We start from the raw sequence: 18,896 nt of genomic DNA, 5'->3' as shown, positions 1-18,896 counted from the left end.
ATTTTGAATCGTACATATCGGCCAACTTTCATTGCCCTTCACATTCACAGATGATGTTTCCACTGATTTCCGCTGGGGCTGATATGGTCACATTGATAATCATTTCAGCAAGTTTGATTCAATCTAGTGTAAATTTTAATGTATGGTTACAAGGAGTGCACGTACCTAAAAGATCATAAAGATTATATATGCAATTAATTGCAAAATGAATTTTCCGCACAGTCCAATATTTGTACCCAGAATTGCTCCATTTGTATACAATGGAAAGGAAAGTTAATAATGATATCGGAATCATGGGTCAACCAGTTTGACAGTACCATATGTCAACTACAGAACAGCAACATCAACAGCCCATTTCCCTCTATAGCCGTTGCCTGAGCTGCTGAATTCCATCAGTGCTTGGTCTGCTGCTGCAGATTCCAGCATCGATAGTCTATGACTCTATTGCTCTTCCTTTTGACGATCGGCTCACTCACACTAAAAGAATAATAGTGGGCATAGAAAATTAAGAGGAGGCAGAAGGTGCTGGAGTTTCTGTTTATGAACTGTCCCTGCTGACACATAACCCTCTTGTCCCCACATATATGTCCCCACCTGGATGAACCTCTCTTGGGATGAGCATTTCAGCCACTCTGCTCCCCAAGATCTATGGAAGGAGATGTTATGTTTAGGGAAGGTGTGCAGAGTTATAGGGGACAACACCAGCTGAAGCACTCACCAGTGGTGGGATAAATAGCAATGAAAAGGCAAGAGCAGTTTTATGGTATATGTTTAGGACAGAAAAAAAAGTGAATAGGTGCTTTGATTTGAAGTGTTGTGGAGATTTTGGAAGAACTACTTAAAGAATGTATCAGATAATATTGTGAATTAAACTGAATTGGTTTATTATTTTCACGTGTACTGAAGTACAATGAAAAAGGAGGAGCGGAGCTAAGTAGTTATGGCACCCAACGGCAACTCCTTTGCTTGCAACTTCGAAAACAGTTCTATTTCCATCTTTAATATCTCTATTTTCCCCTTTCAGGGTTCTTTTGAAGACCCTGACCTGGAGTTACATGCTGACTATGGTTCTTTGCGGGAATGCAACCTTCTCTTGGGATTCCACACTCGGCCGCTATTCGGCACGCCAAAGGCTTGGCCTAAGATTCGGCTCGGATTCAGAAGTCTGGGATCTCGAGGAACTGGAGACGGGTGGATCAAGGGCCGGAGACTTATGTGTCATTGGGGGAGTCGGAATCTCTGCTGTGTGCCTGGGGACCCAGGATCTTTGCGATCTTCAGACACAGAGCTCGAAAAAAGCGACATAAAGGACTTCTAACATCGCAAACCAGCGAGTTGTTTGTTATGTCTCCCCGCTTGTTGGAAAATGGAGTCACCTTTTTCCTCCTTATTAGGAGGGAGAGAGCCTGCAGCATGTTGAATTATCGGGTGAACAATGTAGTCTTTGGGGTAACTGCAGGTCTGTGTCCTTGCTATTGCTTTGCTCATGCCTGAGTGCGGGTAGCGGGTGCACTATCTTTTTGCCGGTGGGGGAGGGGGATTGTTGCTCGCTGCCGCTTACGCGCGGGAGGGAGGGGAGCTGGGGGGGCACTTTGGGGTTCTAACATTTAACTGCCTTTCATTCTTGGGGTACTCCTCTGTTTTCGTGGATGGTTGCGAAGAGAAAGCATTTCAGGATGTATATTGTATACGTTTCTCTGACATTAAATTGTACCTTTGAACCTTTGAAAACTTTAAAAAGACTAACTTTATTGGTCACATGTACATTGAAACATCAAAACAAGTGGTGAAATGCATTGTTTGCACCAACAACCATCTCAGTCCGAGAACGTGCTGGATCAGACCACAAGCATCAGCACGCTTCTGACACTACCATAACTTACTCTCCCTAACTCACATATCTTTGGTATGGGAGGAAACTGTCACATTTACGGGAAGACCGTGGTTTAGCATGCCAACCATTCAGATCATTTTGTGACACCAGTACACTGAGGTAGTACAGGGGAAGATCAATATCAATATAAGTTTAGAAATCATGAGCTTAGTAGTAATGTATCAAAGAAATGGAAGGAGGAGTTTATAGGAGAGGTGAGTTGTAAGCACAGAGAAATGAATAGAAAAAGCAGACTGGAGAAGGGTGTGGAGGATTACAGTTGACTTGGTCCATAAGTGGGAAGAAATACAAAGTTGGAGTTGCTTTTATTGTCGTATGCATATCGTCACCTGTAAGGAGTTTGTATATTCTTTCTGACCGCATGTGTTTCCCCAATGGTGTACCTGGACGGGTCCTAAAAACCTGTGCCAACAAACGACTGTAGTGTTCAAGGACATCTTCAATCTCTCATTGCTGCAGTCAGAGGCTCCCGCCTGCTTCAAAAGGGCATCAATCATCCCAGTGACCCAGAAGAACAGGGTGAGCCACCTAAACAACTATTGCCCAGTGGCACTCATATCTACCGTGATGAAGTGCCTTGAGAGGTTGGTCATGGATAGAATTAACTCCAGCCTGAGTGAGGACATGGACCCGCTCCAATTTGCCTATCGTACAATAGGTCTACAGTGGATGCAATCTCACTAGCTCTCCACTCGGTTTTGACCACCACAATACCTTCATCAGGCTACTGTTTATTGATAGTAGATCAGTGTACAACACCATCACATTTTCAGTACTAATCAACAAGCTTCAAAACCTGGGCCTTTGTACCTCCCTCTGCAATTGGATACTTGACTTCCTCAGCAAAAAACCTCAGACTTTGTGGATTGGAAATAACGACTCCTCCTCGCTGACAATCAACACAGGCATACCTCAAGGATGCTTAGCCCACTGTAGTTAACTCTCTCGGTTCATGACTGTACGGCTAGGCACAACTCAAATGTTATTTACGATTTCATCAATGATACAACTGATGTTAGCAGAATCTCAGGTGCTGATGAAGAATGAATTAAGTTGGCAATAACCACCAGTCAATGTCACTAAGGCCAAGGAATTGATTGTGGGCTTCAAGAAGCAGAAGTAGGGAGAATACACACCAGTCCTCACCGAGGGATCAACCGTGGAAAGGGGGAACAGTTTCAAGTTCCTGGGTGTCATCATCTCTGATGATCTGTCCTGGGCCCAACATATTGATGCAGTTACAAAGAAGGCACAACAATAGCTATATTTCATTAGGAGTTTGAGGAGATTTGGTTGGTCACGAAAGACTCTATCAAATTTCTAAGATGTACCATGCCGAGGATTCTAATTGGTTGCATTGCTGTCTGGTATGGAGATGCCAACGCACAAGATTGGAAAAAGCTGCAGAGGCTTATAAACTCAGCTAGCTCCTTCATGGGCACTAGCCTCCCTACCTTCGAGGTCACCATCAGTAGGCAATCTCAGGAAGGTGGCATCTATCATTCAGGACCCCCACCACCCAGGATATGTCCTCTTCTCATTGCTACCATCAGAGGAGAGCTACAGAAGCCTGAAGACACTCACTCAAATTAGTAACCGTTCCTTCCCTTCTGCCACCAGATTTTTGAAGAGTCCATGAATCCATGAACACCTATGTTTAATATATTTCTTATTATAACTTTATAGTAATAATAAGGGTTAATAAATTGTGGACATTCTATGTTGGTGCCAGAAGCATGGTGACATTTGCAGGCTATCCCCAGCATATATTTAAACTGTGCTGGTCACTGACATAAATGATTCTTTTTATTGTATGTTTTGATGTACATGTAACAAAGCAACCTAATATTTGAATCTTTGTACAGAGATCAAGTATGCCCGGATGCAAAGAAAAGCTTACTTGCAGCAGCATCACTGGCACATAGCATAAGGCACACAATATTTTTACGATGGTGCAGAGGAATGTACCAGTTATCTATTGATTGGGCTGAGTCTATCTCTCTCTGCAGCTTCTTACGGTCCTGCACATTCGAATAGCGGGACCAGACCATGATGCAACCAGTCAGGATACTTTCAATGGTACATCGGTAGAAGTTTGTCAGAGTGGCTGAGGACATGATTTTGTGTATTTTATGTTTCAGCAATATTTCAATAATCTTGTTTACATATATATTGTTTGATTAAGCATTCTTGTTTGTTTAAATAATTCATTATGGGTTATATATATAAATACGTCACTTGCATATGCCTTCACGCTACCATGTGACCATGCACCCCACTTAAAGTAAACTCGAAGTTAGACCTGCATTTCAGACTCCTGGGTCTTCCTTTGAATTAGTTTTAATGTTTTGAAGTTACACAACATAATATTGGCAATGAGGTATTTCTAAAATGAACCCAAGACTGCTCCCAACCTGTTCAAGTGTGGCAAGACATTCGAACTTTAAAAAATGCAGCGAGGAACATCGAGTAAAAAACGCAGCCCAGTGTGTAGACTGTCGAGTTTTAAAAAACCATCATGTCTTCGGAAGAGAAGACACTACCAGTTTTTAAAAAAGGTCAGAAAATGGAAGAATTCAGGGGTTCATAAAAAGAATAGAAGGATTCATGGGTTCATAAAGAGTGAGTACTGAGTGATAATAATTATTTTAAAATATCAGAAATGGCTGGTTATATCAGAAAGATTGACGAATTTGATTTCACAACGGGATCTTGGCTCATGTATACTGAGCTTTTGGAACAGTATTTCGAAGCAAATGAAATAAGCAATGAGAAACGATTACCAATTTTGCTAAGTGAATTGGGGTTAAAGGCAAACAGTTTACTTCAAAGTTTGACTGCTCTAACCAAACTATCTGAAGTGAGCTTTGCTGATATTGTCAAAGTAATGCAGGAACATTTAGAACCAAAGCCATTGTTGATTGCAGAATGCTTTAGGTTTCATAAGCGGATTCAAAAGGAAGGGGAGTCCATTTTGGTGAATATGGCTGAAGTGAAGAGATTGTCTGAGAATTGTCAGTTCAGTAATGCTCTTAATGATACACTGAGAGATCATTTAGCATGTAGAATCTTACAAGAAAGCATTCAAAAATGGCTCGTAACTGAATCACAACTTACATTTAAAAGAGCAGTTGAAATTGCTGTTTCACTGGAAACTGCAGACAGAGACACAATTGAATTGCAGTCAGGAATGAAAGAGAGTGTGAAAAAATTGCAATGTCCAAACAGGAACCACCCAGGCCGAGCAAATTGTATTACTGTTGCTGTGACAGGGTCTCACATCCACCAGATCAATGCAGATCTAAATGCAAAACTTCCAGAAAATGCAACAAAGTAGGACAGATACTGGTACAAAGAGCATGTCGGGCAGACAAAAACAAATGCATTGCTCAGGGAAGAAAAAAGGCTAAAACGTTAAGTTACAGTTTCAAAAAGAGCACTAATTTGCATGCTATTGATGAAAATTCTGATAATGATGATGCAGGACTGTGCAGCCTTGAGATTTATATGTGAAAATTAACAACAAACAAGCAACATGGCCTGTGCCAGAAGTGAATAGCAAATTAACTAATTTGGAATAAGGCACTAGTTCAGCTGTTTCAGTCATTCCACAAAATGAGTTTGATCATTTTGTGGAATGACTGAAACAGTTGAACTAGTGACTATGTTGCTTAAAGAAATCATGTAAGCAGGGGTCCAACTTCAACAATTTTTGTAGACAACATATTTGACAAAGCTTCTGACATGTTAATCAGGCAGTTACTTGTGAAATGTGGCTTCTGTGAGAACTATAGAGAACCAGAATTTACTCTGAATGCATTAGGGTCATTGCATGAACTTCAAGTGGGAGACAAAAAGCTGCTTGTAAAAGTAGATGCAAAGACCAAAGCCCAGCTGGATGAATGGAAGGCCAAAGAGAAAGAAGTCAATGGAGGTACAAAAATAAATGATTCATCAGATGATGTTATGGATGCTGGAACTAAGAGGAGAGATCAGATCGTAAAGGAAGTAATTGTAAGATTAGTAAGAGAATACTCCGGTGAACTAAGTGTATCTTCCTAATGATCAAGTTGCACAAACTAGAAGAAGAAAAAGGAAGAAGAAATATGTCCAGAGCTGTAAGAAACACTTCCTGCAGTCTCAGAATCAACTCCTACAACCAGCACAGAGGAGGCCCCAGAAACTGAGATTGTTTTCACAGCCATACCGCTCACCTGCCAAGTAGAGCAATCCCCCCTGTCAGGAACGACATTATCCCACAAGAGTAAGAAATCCTCCACAGCGATTAAATCTTTGGGCCTGAATGGGACAATTGAAAAATTGACTATGCTGTGGATGTCTGTTTCTACTAGTCGTATAATATAGCATATTGTGAATCTAGTTGAGATGCACTCTCTATTGAGTTGAAGTTGAAAAGCAGGGAGGAGTGTTGTGTATTTAATGTTTCAGTAATATTTGAGTAATCTTGTGTGTGTATATATAGTTTGATTAAGCAGGCTTATTCATTTAATTAGCTCATCATGGGTTACATGTATAAATGCATGAACTGCATATGTCATCACACTACCATGTGATACCTGCACCTGGCTTAAAGTAAACTCAAAGTTAGACCTGCATTTCAGACTCCCAAGTCTTCCTTTGAATGTTTTGAAGTTGCAAAACATAACAAAACCAAACGTCCTTAACCTTCAAAGAAAGTAAAGAAAGGCGCAAAGAGACTGCTAAATGGAGTCTCCTCACACTCACTGCAGGGGAAAACGACAGAGAAAAAAGCAAAGAGCCAATGGATCCAGGAATCCCATGGTAAAGGATTCTAGGACAACAGGGCATGACTTCAGGATTGAAGGACATCCATTTAGAACTGAGATGCGTAGAAATTACTTTAGTCAGAGGGGGGTAAATCTGTGGAATTTGTTGCCACGAGCAGTTGTGGAGGGCAAGTCATTGGGTGCATTTAAGGCAGAGATAGATAGGTTCTTGATTAGCCAGGGCATCAAATGGTATGGGGTGAAAGCAGGGGAGTGGGGATGACTGGAAGAATTGGATCAGCCCATGATTGAATGCCGGAGAAGACCTGATGGGCTGAATGGATCTACTTCTGCTCCTATATCTTATGGTCTTACAGAGTCATGCCGAGGGGCTGAGTATCTCCTTTGCCCCTGGAGCTTAGAAGAAGTGTGCATTCTAGGTTTTTAGACTATTAAAACTGAAACATTATATTTACTGGTTTTGTCTGAAAATCGAAATGATCTGGAAGTTTTGGAAGTTTTCTATATTCATTGTAACAGTATTTCAAGGGTTGTGTCAATGTTGATTACATGGGCCCACCTGTCCTATAGAGGAAGTTTTCCACAATTGTTCAACCCAAACACTTAATGTAGATAATGAGGCACTAATACCACTCAGGTAACTGATAATAGAGTTGATTGTGTTTGTTAAATGGTGCTGATACGAAAATACATTGGGAAAAATAGCCTAATGTACAAAGCATAGATAAACAGCATTCAGCAGAATAATAGATTAGAGCTTTCAAGTCAACATCATGTTCCTATTGGATTTACAATGTCATTGTGTGTTTAGACCCATCTACGGTGAGAAAAGGAATTGAGAAACTAGAAGAATACAATATTAAAATCTAGGGTTGACTTCCTAATGTATAGAAAATTCCTTCCAGCAAAATCTAAGAATTTGGAATAACATAGAACATAGAACATAGAATAGTACAGCACAGTACAGGCCCTTCGGCCCACAACGTTGTGCCGACCCTCAAACCCTGCCTCCCATATAAGCCCCCACCTTAGATTCCTCCATATTGCTGAAATTGAATATTGCATATTGAATATTGCTGAAAAAAATTGCAGAACCTTGAAAATCAACAGAATCTAGTCTGCTTTTACACATTTTCTCTTCACAACCTTCCCCAACCTAATCTCATCATTGTAACCCAATCCCCATTCATCCCCCACCCCACACCTACACTCACACCCTCATCCAAATCAATTATACTGTATCCCTTCAAATACATTATGAAGCACTCAGCATGGAAAATAGGTGTCAAATCATTTTGTTAGTTTTGACAAAGGGCCTCTGACCTGAAACATTCATTTGTTTCTCTTTCCACAGATGCTGCCTGACCTACCGAGTTTCCACCGTTTTTCCGATTTCCATAGTAACAACTGGAGGTTTAGAAACATAGAAAACCTACAGCACAATACAGGCTCTTCGGCCCACAGAGTTGTGTCAAACATGCCCCTACCTTAGAAATTACTAGGCTTACTTATAGCCCTTTATTTTACTAAGCTCCATGTACCTATCTAAAAGCCTCTTAAAAGACACTATCGTATCCACCTCCACCACCGTTGCCAGCAGCCCATTCCACGCACTTACCACTCTCTGAGTAAGAAACTTACCTCTGACATCTCCTCTGTACCTACTCTTAGCACCTTAAACCTGTGTCCTCTTGTGGCAACCATTTCAGCCCTGGAAAAAGCCTCTGACTATCCACACGATCAATGCCTCTCATCATCTTATACACTTATATCAGGTCACCTCTCATCCTCTATCACTGCAAGGAGAAAAGGCCGAGTTCACTCAACCTATTCTCATAAGGCATGCTCCCCAATCCAGGCAACATCCTTGTAAATCTCCTCTGCACCCTTTCTATGGCTTCCACATCCTTCCTGTAGTAAGGCGACCAGAACTGAGCAGAGTACTCCAAATGGGGTCTGACCAGGGTCCTATATAGCTGCAACATTACCTCTCGGCTCCTAAATTCAATTCCACGATTGATGAAGGCCAATGCACCGTACGCCTTCTTAACCACAGAGTCAATCTGCATAGCTTCTTTGAGTGTCCCATGGACTCGGACCCCAAGATCCCTCTGATCCTCCACACTGCCAAGAGTCTTACTATTAATACTATATTCTGCCATCATATTTGACCTACCAAAATGAACCACTTCACACTTACCTGGGTTTAACTCCATCTGCCACTTCTCAGTCCAGTTTTACATCCTATCGATGTCCCACTGTAATTTCTGACAGCCCTCCACACTATCCACAACACCTCCAACCTTTGTGTCACCAACAAACTTACTAACCCATCCCTCCACTTCCTCATCCAGGTCATTTATAAAAATCACGAAGAGTAAGGGTCTCAGAACAGATCCCTGAGGCACTCCACTGGTGACCGACCTCCATGCAGAATATGACCCCTCTACAACCACTCTTTGCCTTCTGTGGGCAAGCCAGTTCTGGATCCACAAAGCAAGGTCCCCTTGGATCCCATGCCTCCTTACTTTCTCAATAAGCCTTGCATGGGGTACCTTATCAAATGCCTCGCTGAAATCCATATACACTACATCTACTACTCTTCCTTCATCAATGTACTTAGTCACATCCTCAAAAAATTCAATCAGGCTCGTAACGCATGACCTGCTCTTGACAAAGCCATGCTGACTATTCCTAATCATATTATACCTCTCCAAATGTTCATAAATCCTGCCTCTCAGAAGGCAGTTGGAATTTAATCCTCATTAGCATGTGTTGATAAACTTTAGGAGAACTAATAAGGAAAGAACATACGTGATGAACGTGTTGATGAAGGGTCTTGGCCCAAAACCATTTATTCAACTGTTTATTCCTTTCTGTAGATGCTGCCTGATCTGCTGCATTTTGTACATGTGTTACTCTGAAGTTCTAACATCTACAGAATCTCTGGTGTTGATACACAACGTATGTTTGGGTTTTCGGAATACTGAGCAACAGAGAGTGTACAATTGCAAAGATCCCTGAAAGAAGCAGGACTGGTCAGTGAGGTGTTGAAGGAGGCATTCGGGATACTTGGTTACCTCTTACTTGTATATAAGAGAAGGGAACTGTATAAAGCCTCTGTTTAACCAGCAGCTGGAGTGTGTATGCAGTCCTGAATGTAGGAATGATTGCAGAGAAGGCTCACTGGGATATTGCGTAGGATGTAGCGTTTTCAGCAACAAGGAGAGATTGAGGAGGAGGCTGAGGGGGAAACCTGGATGAAGTATACAAAATAATGAGGGACGTAGACAGGGTAAGTAGTAAGAATAGGCCTTAAGATTTAAGGTAAATGTTAAGAGGTTTATTAAGAACCTGAGGAAATTTTTTATCACCCGGGGGTAGTTCGAAACTGGACCACACTGTCTGAGTAGGTGGTGAAGGCCAAGACATAACATTTAAGGTTTACCTCAAACAGTCCTGAACTAGCAGAGCTAGAAATCTACAGAACATGTGCTGGTAAATGGGATTAGTACAGACGAGCATTTGATGGATCAGCAGATGAGAATCAAAAGTGGAAATGCTATCTGGTTTTTCTCTCCATTCACCTGGAAACCAGCTGTGCCACACTAATGCTCAACGTAGGCCAAACCCAGCATGCTTCACATCTGCATACTTCACAGCACATCAGAAGCTGCATTTAGCAAGTTGGACTTTACTGAAAACTTCCAATACTTTTTGATCAAATGAAACGTTATATCTTTTATTTATTTTCTGTCAAAGTATTTTTCAGTCAATTGATACTGATTACTTCCTGAATTAACCCTCAACTTACTGGTAAATATTTATACACCAATCTTGCTCTTACATTCATATTAGTCATATGTAGGTTACATGGCAGACAACTGCTAAGTCCAATAGAAATGAGTCTGTTGAAAACCTGTGCCAACCAAATGGCAGGTATGTTCAAGGATATCTTCAATCTCCCACTACTGCAGCTGAAGGTTGCCACCTGCTATAAAAGGGCAACAATCATGCCAGTGTTCAAAAAGGGCAGGGTGAACTGCCTCAATGACTATGCCCTGTCACTCTCACAACTACTCAGTTAAAGTTCTTTGACAGGTTGGTCATGGCTAGAATTACCTCCTGCCTAAGCAAGGACCTGGACCTCCAACAATTTGCCTACTGCTGCAATGGGTCTACAGTGGATGCAATCTCACTGACTCTCCATTCAGCCTTGGACAACCTGGACAACAGTAATACCTACTTTTATTTATTGATTACTGCCTTGCATTCAACACAATGACCCACTCAGTACTAATCAATAAGCTTCAAAACCTGGACCTTTGTACTTCTCTCTGCAAATGGATCAGAAATAACAACTCCTTGCTGACAATCAACACAAGCACATGTCAAGACTGCGTGCTTAGCCTGCTGCTCTTCCCTCTCTACATTCATAACTGTGCGGCTCGGCACAGTGCAAACGCCATCTATAGATTCACGATGACACAACTGTTGTTGGCAGAATCTCAGATGGTGACGAGGAAACCTATAGGAGTGAGATGGATCAGCTGGTTAAGTGCTGTTACAACAACCTTGCACTCAATGCCAGTGAGACCAAGGAATTGATTGTGGACTCAGGAAGGGATTGTCGAGGGAACACACGCCCGTCCTCCTCGAGGAGTCAGCAGAGGAAAGGACGTGAGATTTCAAGTTCCTGAGTGTTGACATCGCAGAGGACCTATCCTGGGCCTGACACATCAATGGAATCGTGAAGGAAAAGCAGCGGCTACACTTCGTTGGGAATTTGAGGAGATTCGGTGTGTCACCAAAAACTCTAACAAATTTCTACAGATTTACCGTGGAGAGCATTCTAACTGATTGTATCACCATCTGGTATGAAGGGGCCACTGCAAAGGATCGGAAAAAGCTGCAGAGAGTTGTAACAGCTCCATCATGAGCGCTACCTCCCTACCAGTGAGGAAATCTTCAAAATGCAATGCCCCAAAAAGGTGGATCCCCACCACCCAGGACACGTCCTCTTCTCATGACTACCATCAAAGAGGAGGTACAGGAGCCTGAAGACACACACTCAGTGTTTTAGGAACAGCTTCTTAAAGAGGAGGTACAGGAGCCTGAAGACACACACTCAGCGTTTTAGGAACAGCTTCTTAAAGAGGAGGTACAGGAGCCTGAAGACACACACTCAGCGTTTTAGGAACAGCTTCTTTCCCCCGCCATAAGATTTCAAAGTTCAAAGTAAAATTTATTATCAGGGTACATACATGTCACCATATACAACAATGAGATTCTTTTTCCTTTTGGCATATTCATCAAATCTGCAGAACAGTAACTGTAAACAGGATCAATGAACAACAAACTGCAAATGCAAATACAAATAAATAGCAAAAAATAACGAGAGAATGAAATAACAAGATAAAAGTCCTTAAAGTGAGACCATCGGTTGTGGGAACACGAGAAATAGAATGAGTGTAGCCATCCTCTTCTGTTCAGGAGCCTGATGGCTGAGGGATAGTAACTGTTGTTGAATCTGGTGGTGAAAGTTCTGAGGCCCCTGTACCTTCTACCTGATGGCAGCAGCAAGAAAAGAGCATGGCCTGGGCGGTGAGGATCTTTGATAATGGATACCGCTTTTCTATGGCAACGCTCAATGGTTGGGAGGTTTTACCAGTGATGTACTGGGCTGAATACACTACCTTTGGTAGGATTTTCCACTCAAAGGCTTTGGTGTTCCCGTCCAAGCTGTAATGCAGCCAGTCAGCACACGCCTATAGAAGTTTGCCAAGGTTTTTGATGACATTCTGGACCTCCACAGACTCCTGAGGAAGTAGAGGCACTGTCGTGCTTCCTTTGCGATTATATTTATATGATGGGTCCAGGACAGGTCCTCAGAGATAGTGACTCCAGGAATTTAAAACTACCGACCCTCTCCATCTTTGATCCTCTGAATCCTGGCTAATGAGCTTCTGCTTTCCCTCTCCTGAAGTCTACATGGTCTGTTTACACTGTAAATGGCCCGTGAACCTTTGATCAACACCTCACTATTTCTGCACTACTCTTTTTACCTACTGAATAGTACTTTCTTATTGTAACTTATAGTATATTTTGTCTAATGCACTGTATTGTTGCTGCAAAACAACAAATGTCATAACATAGGTCAGTGATAATAAACCCGATTCTGACTTTGATTGTGGTTCCTGACCAGCAACGATTGTGGCCAGAGATCTCATATCTGAGTGATGAAAACCGAGGTAATCCTGAGCCTGTAAATCCAGTATTGGTCGGACAGGTCAAATAAGAGATGGTGTATCTGACAAACCTCTAGGAATAGGCTCTTTAATTAGCTTCTGAGAGACCTGTCATCATTATCACAATCCTTCAGTAATGGGGTTACTTCTACTGAATGGGTATATCAGCAGCTCAGTGATGTAGATAACATTGATTTCTTAGTGGAGCCCTCTCTCGGTACTTAAGATTATGTCTAAGCAAGGTCGTAGGAGCATAAGACCATAAGACATAGGAGCAGAATTTGGCCATTCAGCCCATCGAGTCTGCTCCACCATACCGTCATGGCTGATCCCAGATCCCACTCAACCCATACGCCTGCCTTCTTACCATGTCCTTTGATGCCCTGACTGATCAGGAAATGATCAATTTCTGCCTTAAATATACACACAGACATGGCCTCCACCGCAGTCTGTGGCAGAGCATTCCACAGATTTACTACTCTCTGGCTAAAAAAATTCCTCCTTACCTCTGTTCTAAAGGGTCATCCCTCAATTGTTCATAAGCTGATGAGACCTGTCTCTCTTTGTCAGCTGTGTCCATTTAAGTTAACATATAAGCATGATGTTCTCCAGGATTCATTCCACAACAATTATACTTTGTATCTAATTGTGTGGTGGAAATGAGTGTCATGTGAATAGGGACACACCCAACTCCAGGAAAAGGTCAGGCATACTCATGTTTATCAGGACCAGAAGTACCTGCTGCAATTTAGTGAAGGGCACATTTTCACTCAGAAATGTTGACATGCTCGATCTATTCCAAAGAAAACCCAATTTTGCAAGATGCAGCAACTAGGGCCCTCCAGCACCCATCACTGAGGACCCTCATCGTCTGGAACATGCTCTCTTCTCATTACTACCATCAGGGAGGAGGTACAGGAACCTGAAGACCTACACCAAATGTTTTAGAACAGCTTCTTCCCCTCTTTTATCAGATTTATGAACAGTCCACAAACCCATGAACACTAATTTGCTATTTCTTTTCCTGTTTCTGAAAATCTGGTTGAGTGGTGTCATAACAACAACCTCACGCTGAACGTCAGTATGATTGACTATACTGTAGAAGGAAGAAGCTAGAGGTCCGTGAGCTCCTAGAGATCCATGAGGGAACGGAGGTGGAAAAGGTCAGTAGCTGTAAATTCCTGGATCTGTCCATCCAGGACCAGCATGTAAGTGCCACAACAAACAGAGCAATACAACACCTCTACTTTCTTGGAAGTTTGCACAGGTTCAGCAAGTCACAAAACATTGACAAACTACTATAGATGTGTGGTGGAGAGTCTCCTAACTGGCTGCATCATGATTTGGTGTGGAAATGCTAATGCCCAAGAATGGAAAATTGAGAAGGTGATAGATAGGAGCTACAGGGAGGTGATCAGCTCTAAGTTACAGGAGGCAGGTAGCTGGGTGACTGTCAGGAGAAGGAAAGGGAATGGGGAGCCAGTGCAGAGTACTCCTGTGGCCGTTCCCCTCAATAATAAGTATTCCACTTTGGATATGGTTGGGGGTGGGCGGTGAGACCGAACAGGGGAAGCCGCAGTGATCGGGTCTCTGGCACTGTGGCTCGGGGGGAAAAGGGAAAAAGAGGACTGCTGTAGTGATAGGGGATTGCATAGTTAGAGGAGTAGACACAAGATTCTGCGGATGCCATAGAGACACGCGGAGTCCTGCCGAAGGGTTTCGGGCCAAAACGTCAGCTGTACTCTTTTCCATAAATGCTGCCTGGCTGCTGAGTTCCTCCAGCATTTTGTGTGTGTTACTCGGATTTCCGGCATCTGCAGATTTTCTCTTGTTTGTGATGGTATGTTGCCTCCCGGGTGCTGCGGTTAGGGACATCTTAGATCGGGCCCACGGCGTTCTGAAGAGGGAGATTGAGCAGCCAGAAGTTTTGGGACATATTGGCACCAATGGCATTAGTAGGAAAAGGGAGGAGGTTCTGAAGAGAGAATTTAGGGAGCTAGATGGAAAGCTGAAAAGCAAGACATCTAAGATAGTAATCTCTGGGTTGCTGCCTGTGCCATGCCCCAGTGAGTGTATGAAAAGGATGATTTGGCAGATGGATGTGTGGCTGAGGAACTGGTGCCGGGGGCAAGGTTTCAGATATGATCTGTACAAAAGGGACGAGTTACACCTGAACCCTGAGGGGGACCAATATTCTTGCAGGCAAGTTTACTAGAACTGTTGGAGAAGGTTTAAACTAATTTGGAAGGGGAAAGGGAAACTGAACTATACGACTGAGGACAGGGCAGTTGGTACACAAGCTGAAGCAGTGTGTAGTGAGACTGTGAGGAAGGACAGGCAGATGATAGGGCAAAATTGCATTCAGTGGAATGAGTTGCAGTAAAACGGGGGACAAAATCAAAAAAGGTGACAAATACAGGACTGAAGGTGTTATATTTGAATGCATGAACTGTTGAAGGCTGTTCAGCCCCTGTTCTACTGACTTTACACTTATGACTGTCCAACGTCATATTCAAGTTTGCTGACTGTCGTAGGCCGAATCAAAGGTGGTGATGAGTTAGCAACTTTAAATTCCTCAGAGTTATTATTTTTGGAGGAACTGTCCTGGGCACAGCACGTAAGGGCAATTACAGAGAAAGCATGGCCGTGTTTCTACTTCCTTAGGAGTTTGCAGAGATCTGGAATGTCATCTAAAACTTTAACAAACTTCTATAGATGTATAGTGGAGAATATATCAGAGCCTGGTATGGAAACACCAATGTCCTTGAATGGAAGATCCTACAGAAAGTAGTGGATACAGTCCAGTCCATCACAGGAAAAGCCCTCCCCACCATTGAGCACATATACATGAAACACTGTCACAGGAAAGCAGCATCCATCATTAGGGATCCCCAGCACACAGGACATGATCTCTTCTTGTTGCTGCCGTCAGGAAGAAGGTAGAGGAGCCTGGGGACTCACACCACTAGGTTCAGTTACGTTTACTATCCCTCAGCCATCAGATTATTGAACCAAAGGGGATAACTTCACTCAACTTCACTTGCCCAATCATTGCAAAGTTTCCCACAACCAATGAACTCGCTTTCAAGGACACTCATCTCATCTTCTCCATATTTATTGCTTATTTATTTATTATTATTGTTTCTTTCTTTTTGTATTTGCACATTTTGTTGTCTTCTGCACACTGGCTGAATGCCCAAGAGGGTGAGGTCTTTCATTGGTTCTGTTATGGTCATTATTCTATAGATTTATTGAGTATTTCCACAAGAAAATGTATCTCAAGATTGTATATGCTGACATATATGTACTTTGATAATAAATTTATTTCAGACTTTGAAGTATACAAAATAAGGTAGATGATCTTGTAGCACTGTTAGAGATCGGCAAGTATGACATTGTGGGCATCACTGAGTTGTGGCTGAAGGAAGATTATAGTTTAGAGCTTAATATCCAAGAATACACATTGTATCAGAAGGACAAACAGGTAGGCAAATGAGGTGGCGTGAAATCAAATTCTTAGAAGGAGGTGACATACGATGGGAAGATGTAGAATTGCTGTGGGTAGAGTTAAGAAGCTGCAAGGGTAAAAAGACTAATAGGAGTTATGTACAGGCATTTAAACAGTAGCCAGAACGTTGGGTACAAATTATGTAGGGAGAGAGAAAATGCACGTCAAAAGGGCAATGTTACAATAGTCATGGGGGATTTCAATAAGCAAGTTGATTGGGGAAATCAGACTAGTGCTGATTTTGGATCCCAAGAGTGAGAATTTGTAGAATGCCTATAAGATGGCTTTTTAGAGCACCTTGTTGGTTGAGTCCACTTGGGAGTCAGCAATTCTGGACTGGCTGTTGTGTAATGAAGCAGATTTGATTAGGAATCTTAAGGCAAAGGTACTCTTAGGAGACAGCGATCATAATATGATAAAATTGACCCTGCAATTTGAGAGGGAGAAGCTAAATTCAGGTGTATCGGTATTACAGTAGGGTAAAGGGAATTACTGAGGCATGAGAAAGGAGCTGGCCAAAGTTGAATGGAAGGGGACACTAGCAGGGTTGACGGCAGATCTGGAAGCAATTCAAAAGGCAGAGGATAGATACATCCCAAAGAAGAAAAAGTATTCTAAAGGTGGGATGACACAACTGTGGCTGATAAGAGAAGTTAAAGCCAACATAAAAGCAAAAGAGAGGGCATATAATAGAGCAAAAATTAGTGGGAAGTTGGTGGATTGGGAAGTTTTTAAAAACCAACAAAAGGCAACTAAAAAAGCTGTCAAGCAAAAAGATGAAATATGAAGGTATGCTAACCAATAATATCAAAGAGGATACCAGAAGATTTTTTCAGATATATAAAGAGTAAAAGAAAGGTGAGAGTGGATATCAGACTGCTGGAAAATTATGCTGGAAAAGTAATAATGGGGGATATGGAAATATCAGATGAACGGAATAAGTATTTTGCATCAGTCTTCACTGTGGAAGACACCAGCAGTATGCCAGGTGTCCAAGAATGCAGGGGGCAGAAGGGAGTGGGAAGCTAGAGAGAAGGTGCTTGAGAAGCTGAAAGGTCTGAAGATAGATAAGCCACCTGAACCAGATGGACTGCACCCACGTGTTCTGAAAGAGGTAACTGAAGAGATTGTGGAGGCATAGTGATCTTTCAGAATCACTGGATTCTGGAATGATTCCAGAGGACTGGAGAATTGCAAATCTCACTCCACTCTTCAAAAAAGGGAGAGAGGCAGAAAAAGGGAAATTATAGGCCAGTTAGCCTAACCTCAGTGGTTGGGTAGATGTTGGTGTCAATTGTTAAGGATGATGTTTCGGGGTACTTGGAGGCACATGATAAAATAGGCCGAAGTCAAAAAGGTTTCCTTAACGGGAAATCTTGCCTGAAAAATTTGTAGGAATTCTTTGAGGAAATGACAACAATGAGAGACAAAGGAGAGTCTGTGGATGTAGTGTGTTTGTATTTTCAAAAAGTCTTTGACAAGGTGCCACACATGAGGTTGCTTCACAAGATATGAGCCCGTGGTATTACAGGAGAGATACTAGCATGGATAGAGCATTGGCTGATTGGCGGGAGGCAAAGACTGGGAATAAAGGGAGATTTTTCTGATTGGCTGCTGGTGACTACTGGTACTCCACAGGGCTCAATATTGGGACCACCTCTTGAGTTGGATGAAGGAATTGATGGCTTTTTTAGCCAAGCTTTCAGATGATACAGAGATAGGCAGAGGAGCAGATAGTTTTGAGGAAGCAGAGAGGTTGCAGGACTTAGATAGATTAGTTAAATGGGCAAAGTAGTGGCAGATGGAATAACAGGTCGAGAATTGTATGGTCATGCACCTTGGTAGAAGGAATAAAAGCGTAGACTATTTTCTAAACAGGATGTGCTGACATTGGAGAGGGTTCAAAGGAGGTTCACAAAAATGATTCAAAGATTGAAAGGCTTATGGTATGAAGAACATTTGATGACTCTGGACCTGTACTCACTGGAATTCAAAGGAATGAGAGGGCTCTCATTGAAACCTATGGAATATTGGAAGGCCTCGTTACAGTGGATGTGGAGAGGATGATTCCTACAGTGGGGGAGTCTAGGACCAGAGGCCACAACCTCAGAATAGAGGGACATCCATTTAAAATGGAGGTGAGGAGGAATTACTGTAGTCAGATGGTGGTGAATCTGTGGAATTCATTGCCACAGACAGCTGTGGGGGCCAGGTCATTTGTATGCAAGGCGGACTTTGATAGATTCTGGATAAGTCAGGGCGTGAAAGATTACGGGGAGAAGGCAGGAGAATGGGTTTGGGAGAAAAATGGCAGAGCATACTCGATGGGCCAAATGGACTAATTCTGCTCTAATGCCTTATGGTCTCATGGAAAGGGCTACAGAAAGTGGTGGATACAGCTCAGTCCATCACAGGCAAGCCCCTCCCCACCATTGAATACGGAGCACTGCCACAAGAAAGCAGCATCCATCATTAAA

At 42.5% G+C, this 18,896-nt stretch overlaps 1 protein-coding gene across 3 annotated transcripts in view; it reads right to left on the bottom strand.

The window, feature by feature from the left end:
- Positions 1-18,896, bottom strand: part of scube2 (signal peptide, CUB domain, EGF-like 2) — a 113,003-nt gene that overhangs the window by 76,477 nt on the left and 17,630 nt on the right. The gene's annotated exons all lie outside the window — the stretch shown is intronic.

This window comes from Mobula hypostoma, chromosome 11, assembly GCF_963921235.1.
Source record: "Mobula hypostoma chromosome 11, sMobHyp1.1, whole genome shotgun sequence".
NCBI lineage: Eukaryota > Metazoa > Chordata > Chondrichthyes > Myliobatiformes > Myliobatidae > Mobula > Mobula hypostoma.
Note: the sequence above shows the minus strand (reverse complement) of the source record. Positions and strands in the feature narration are given on the sequence as shown.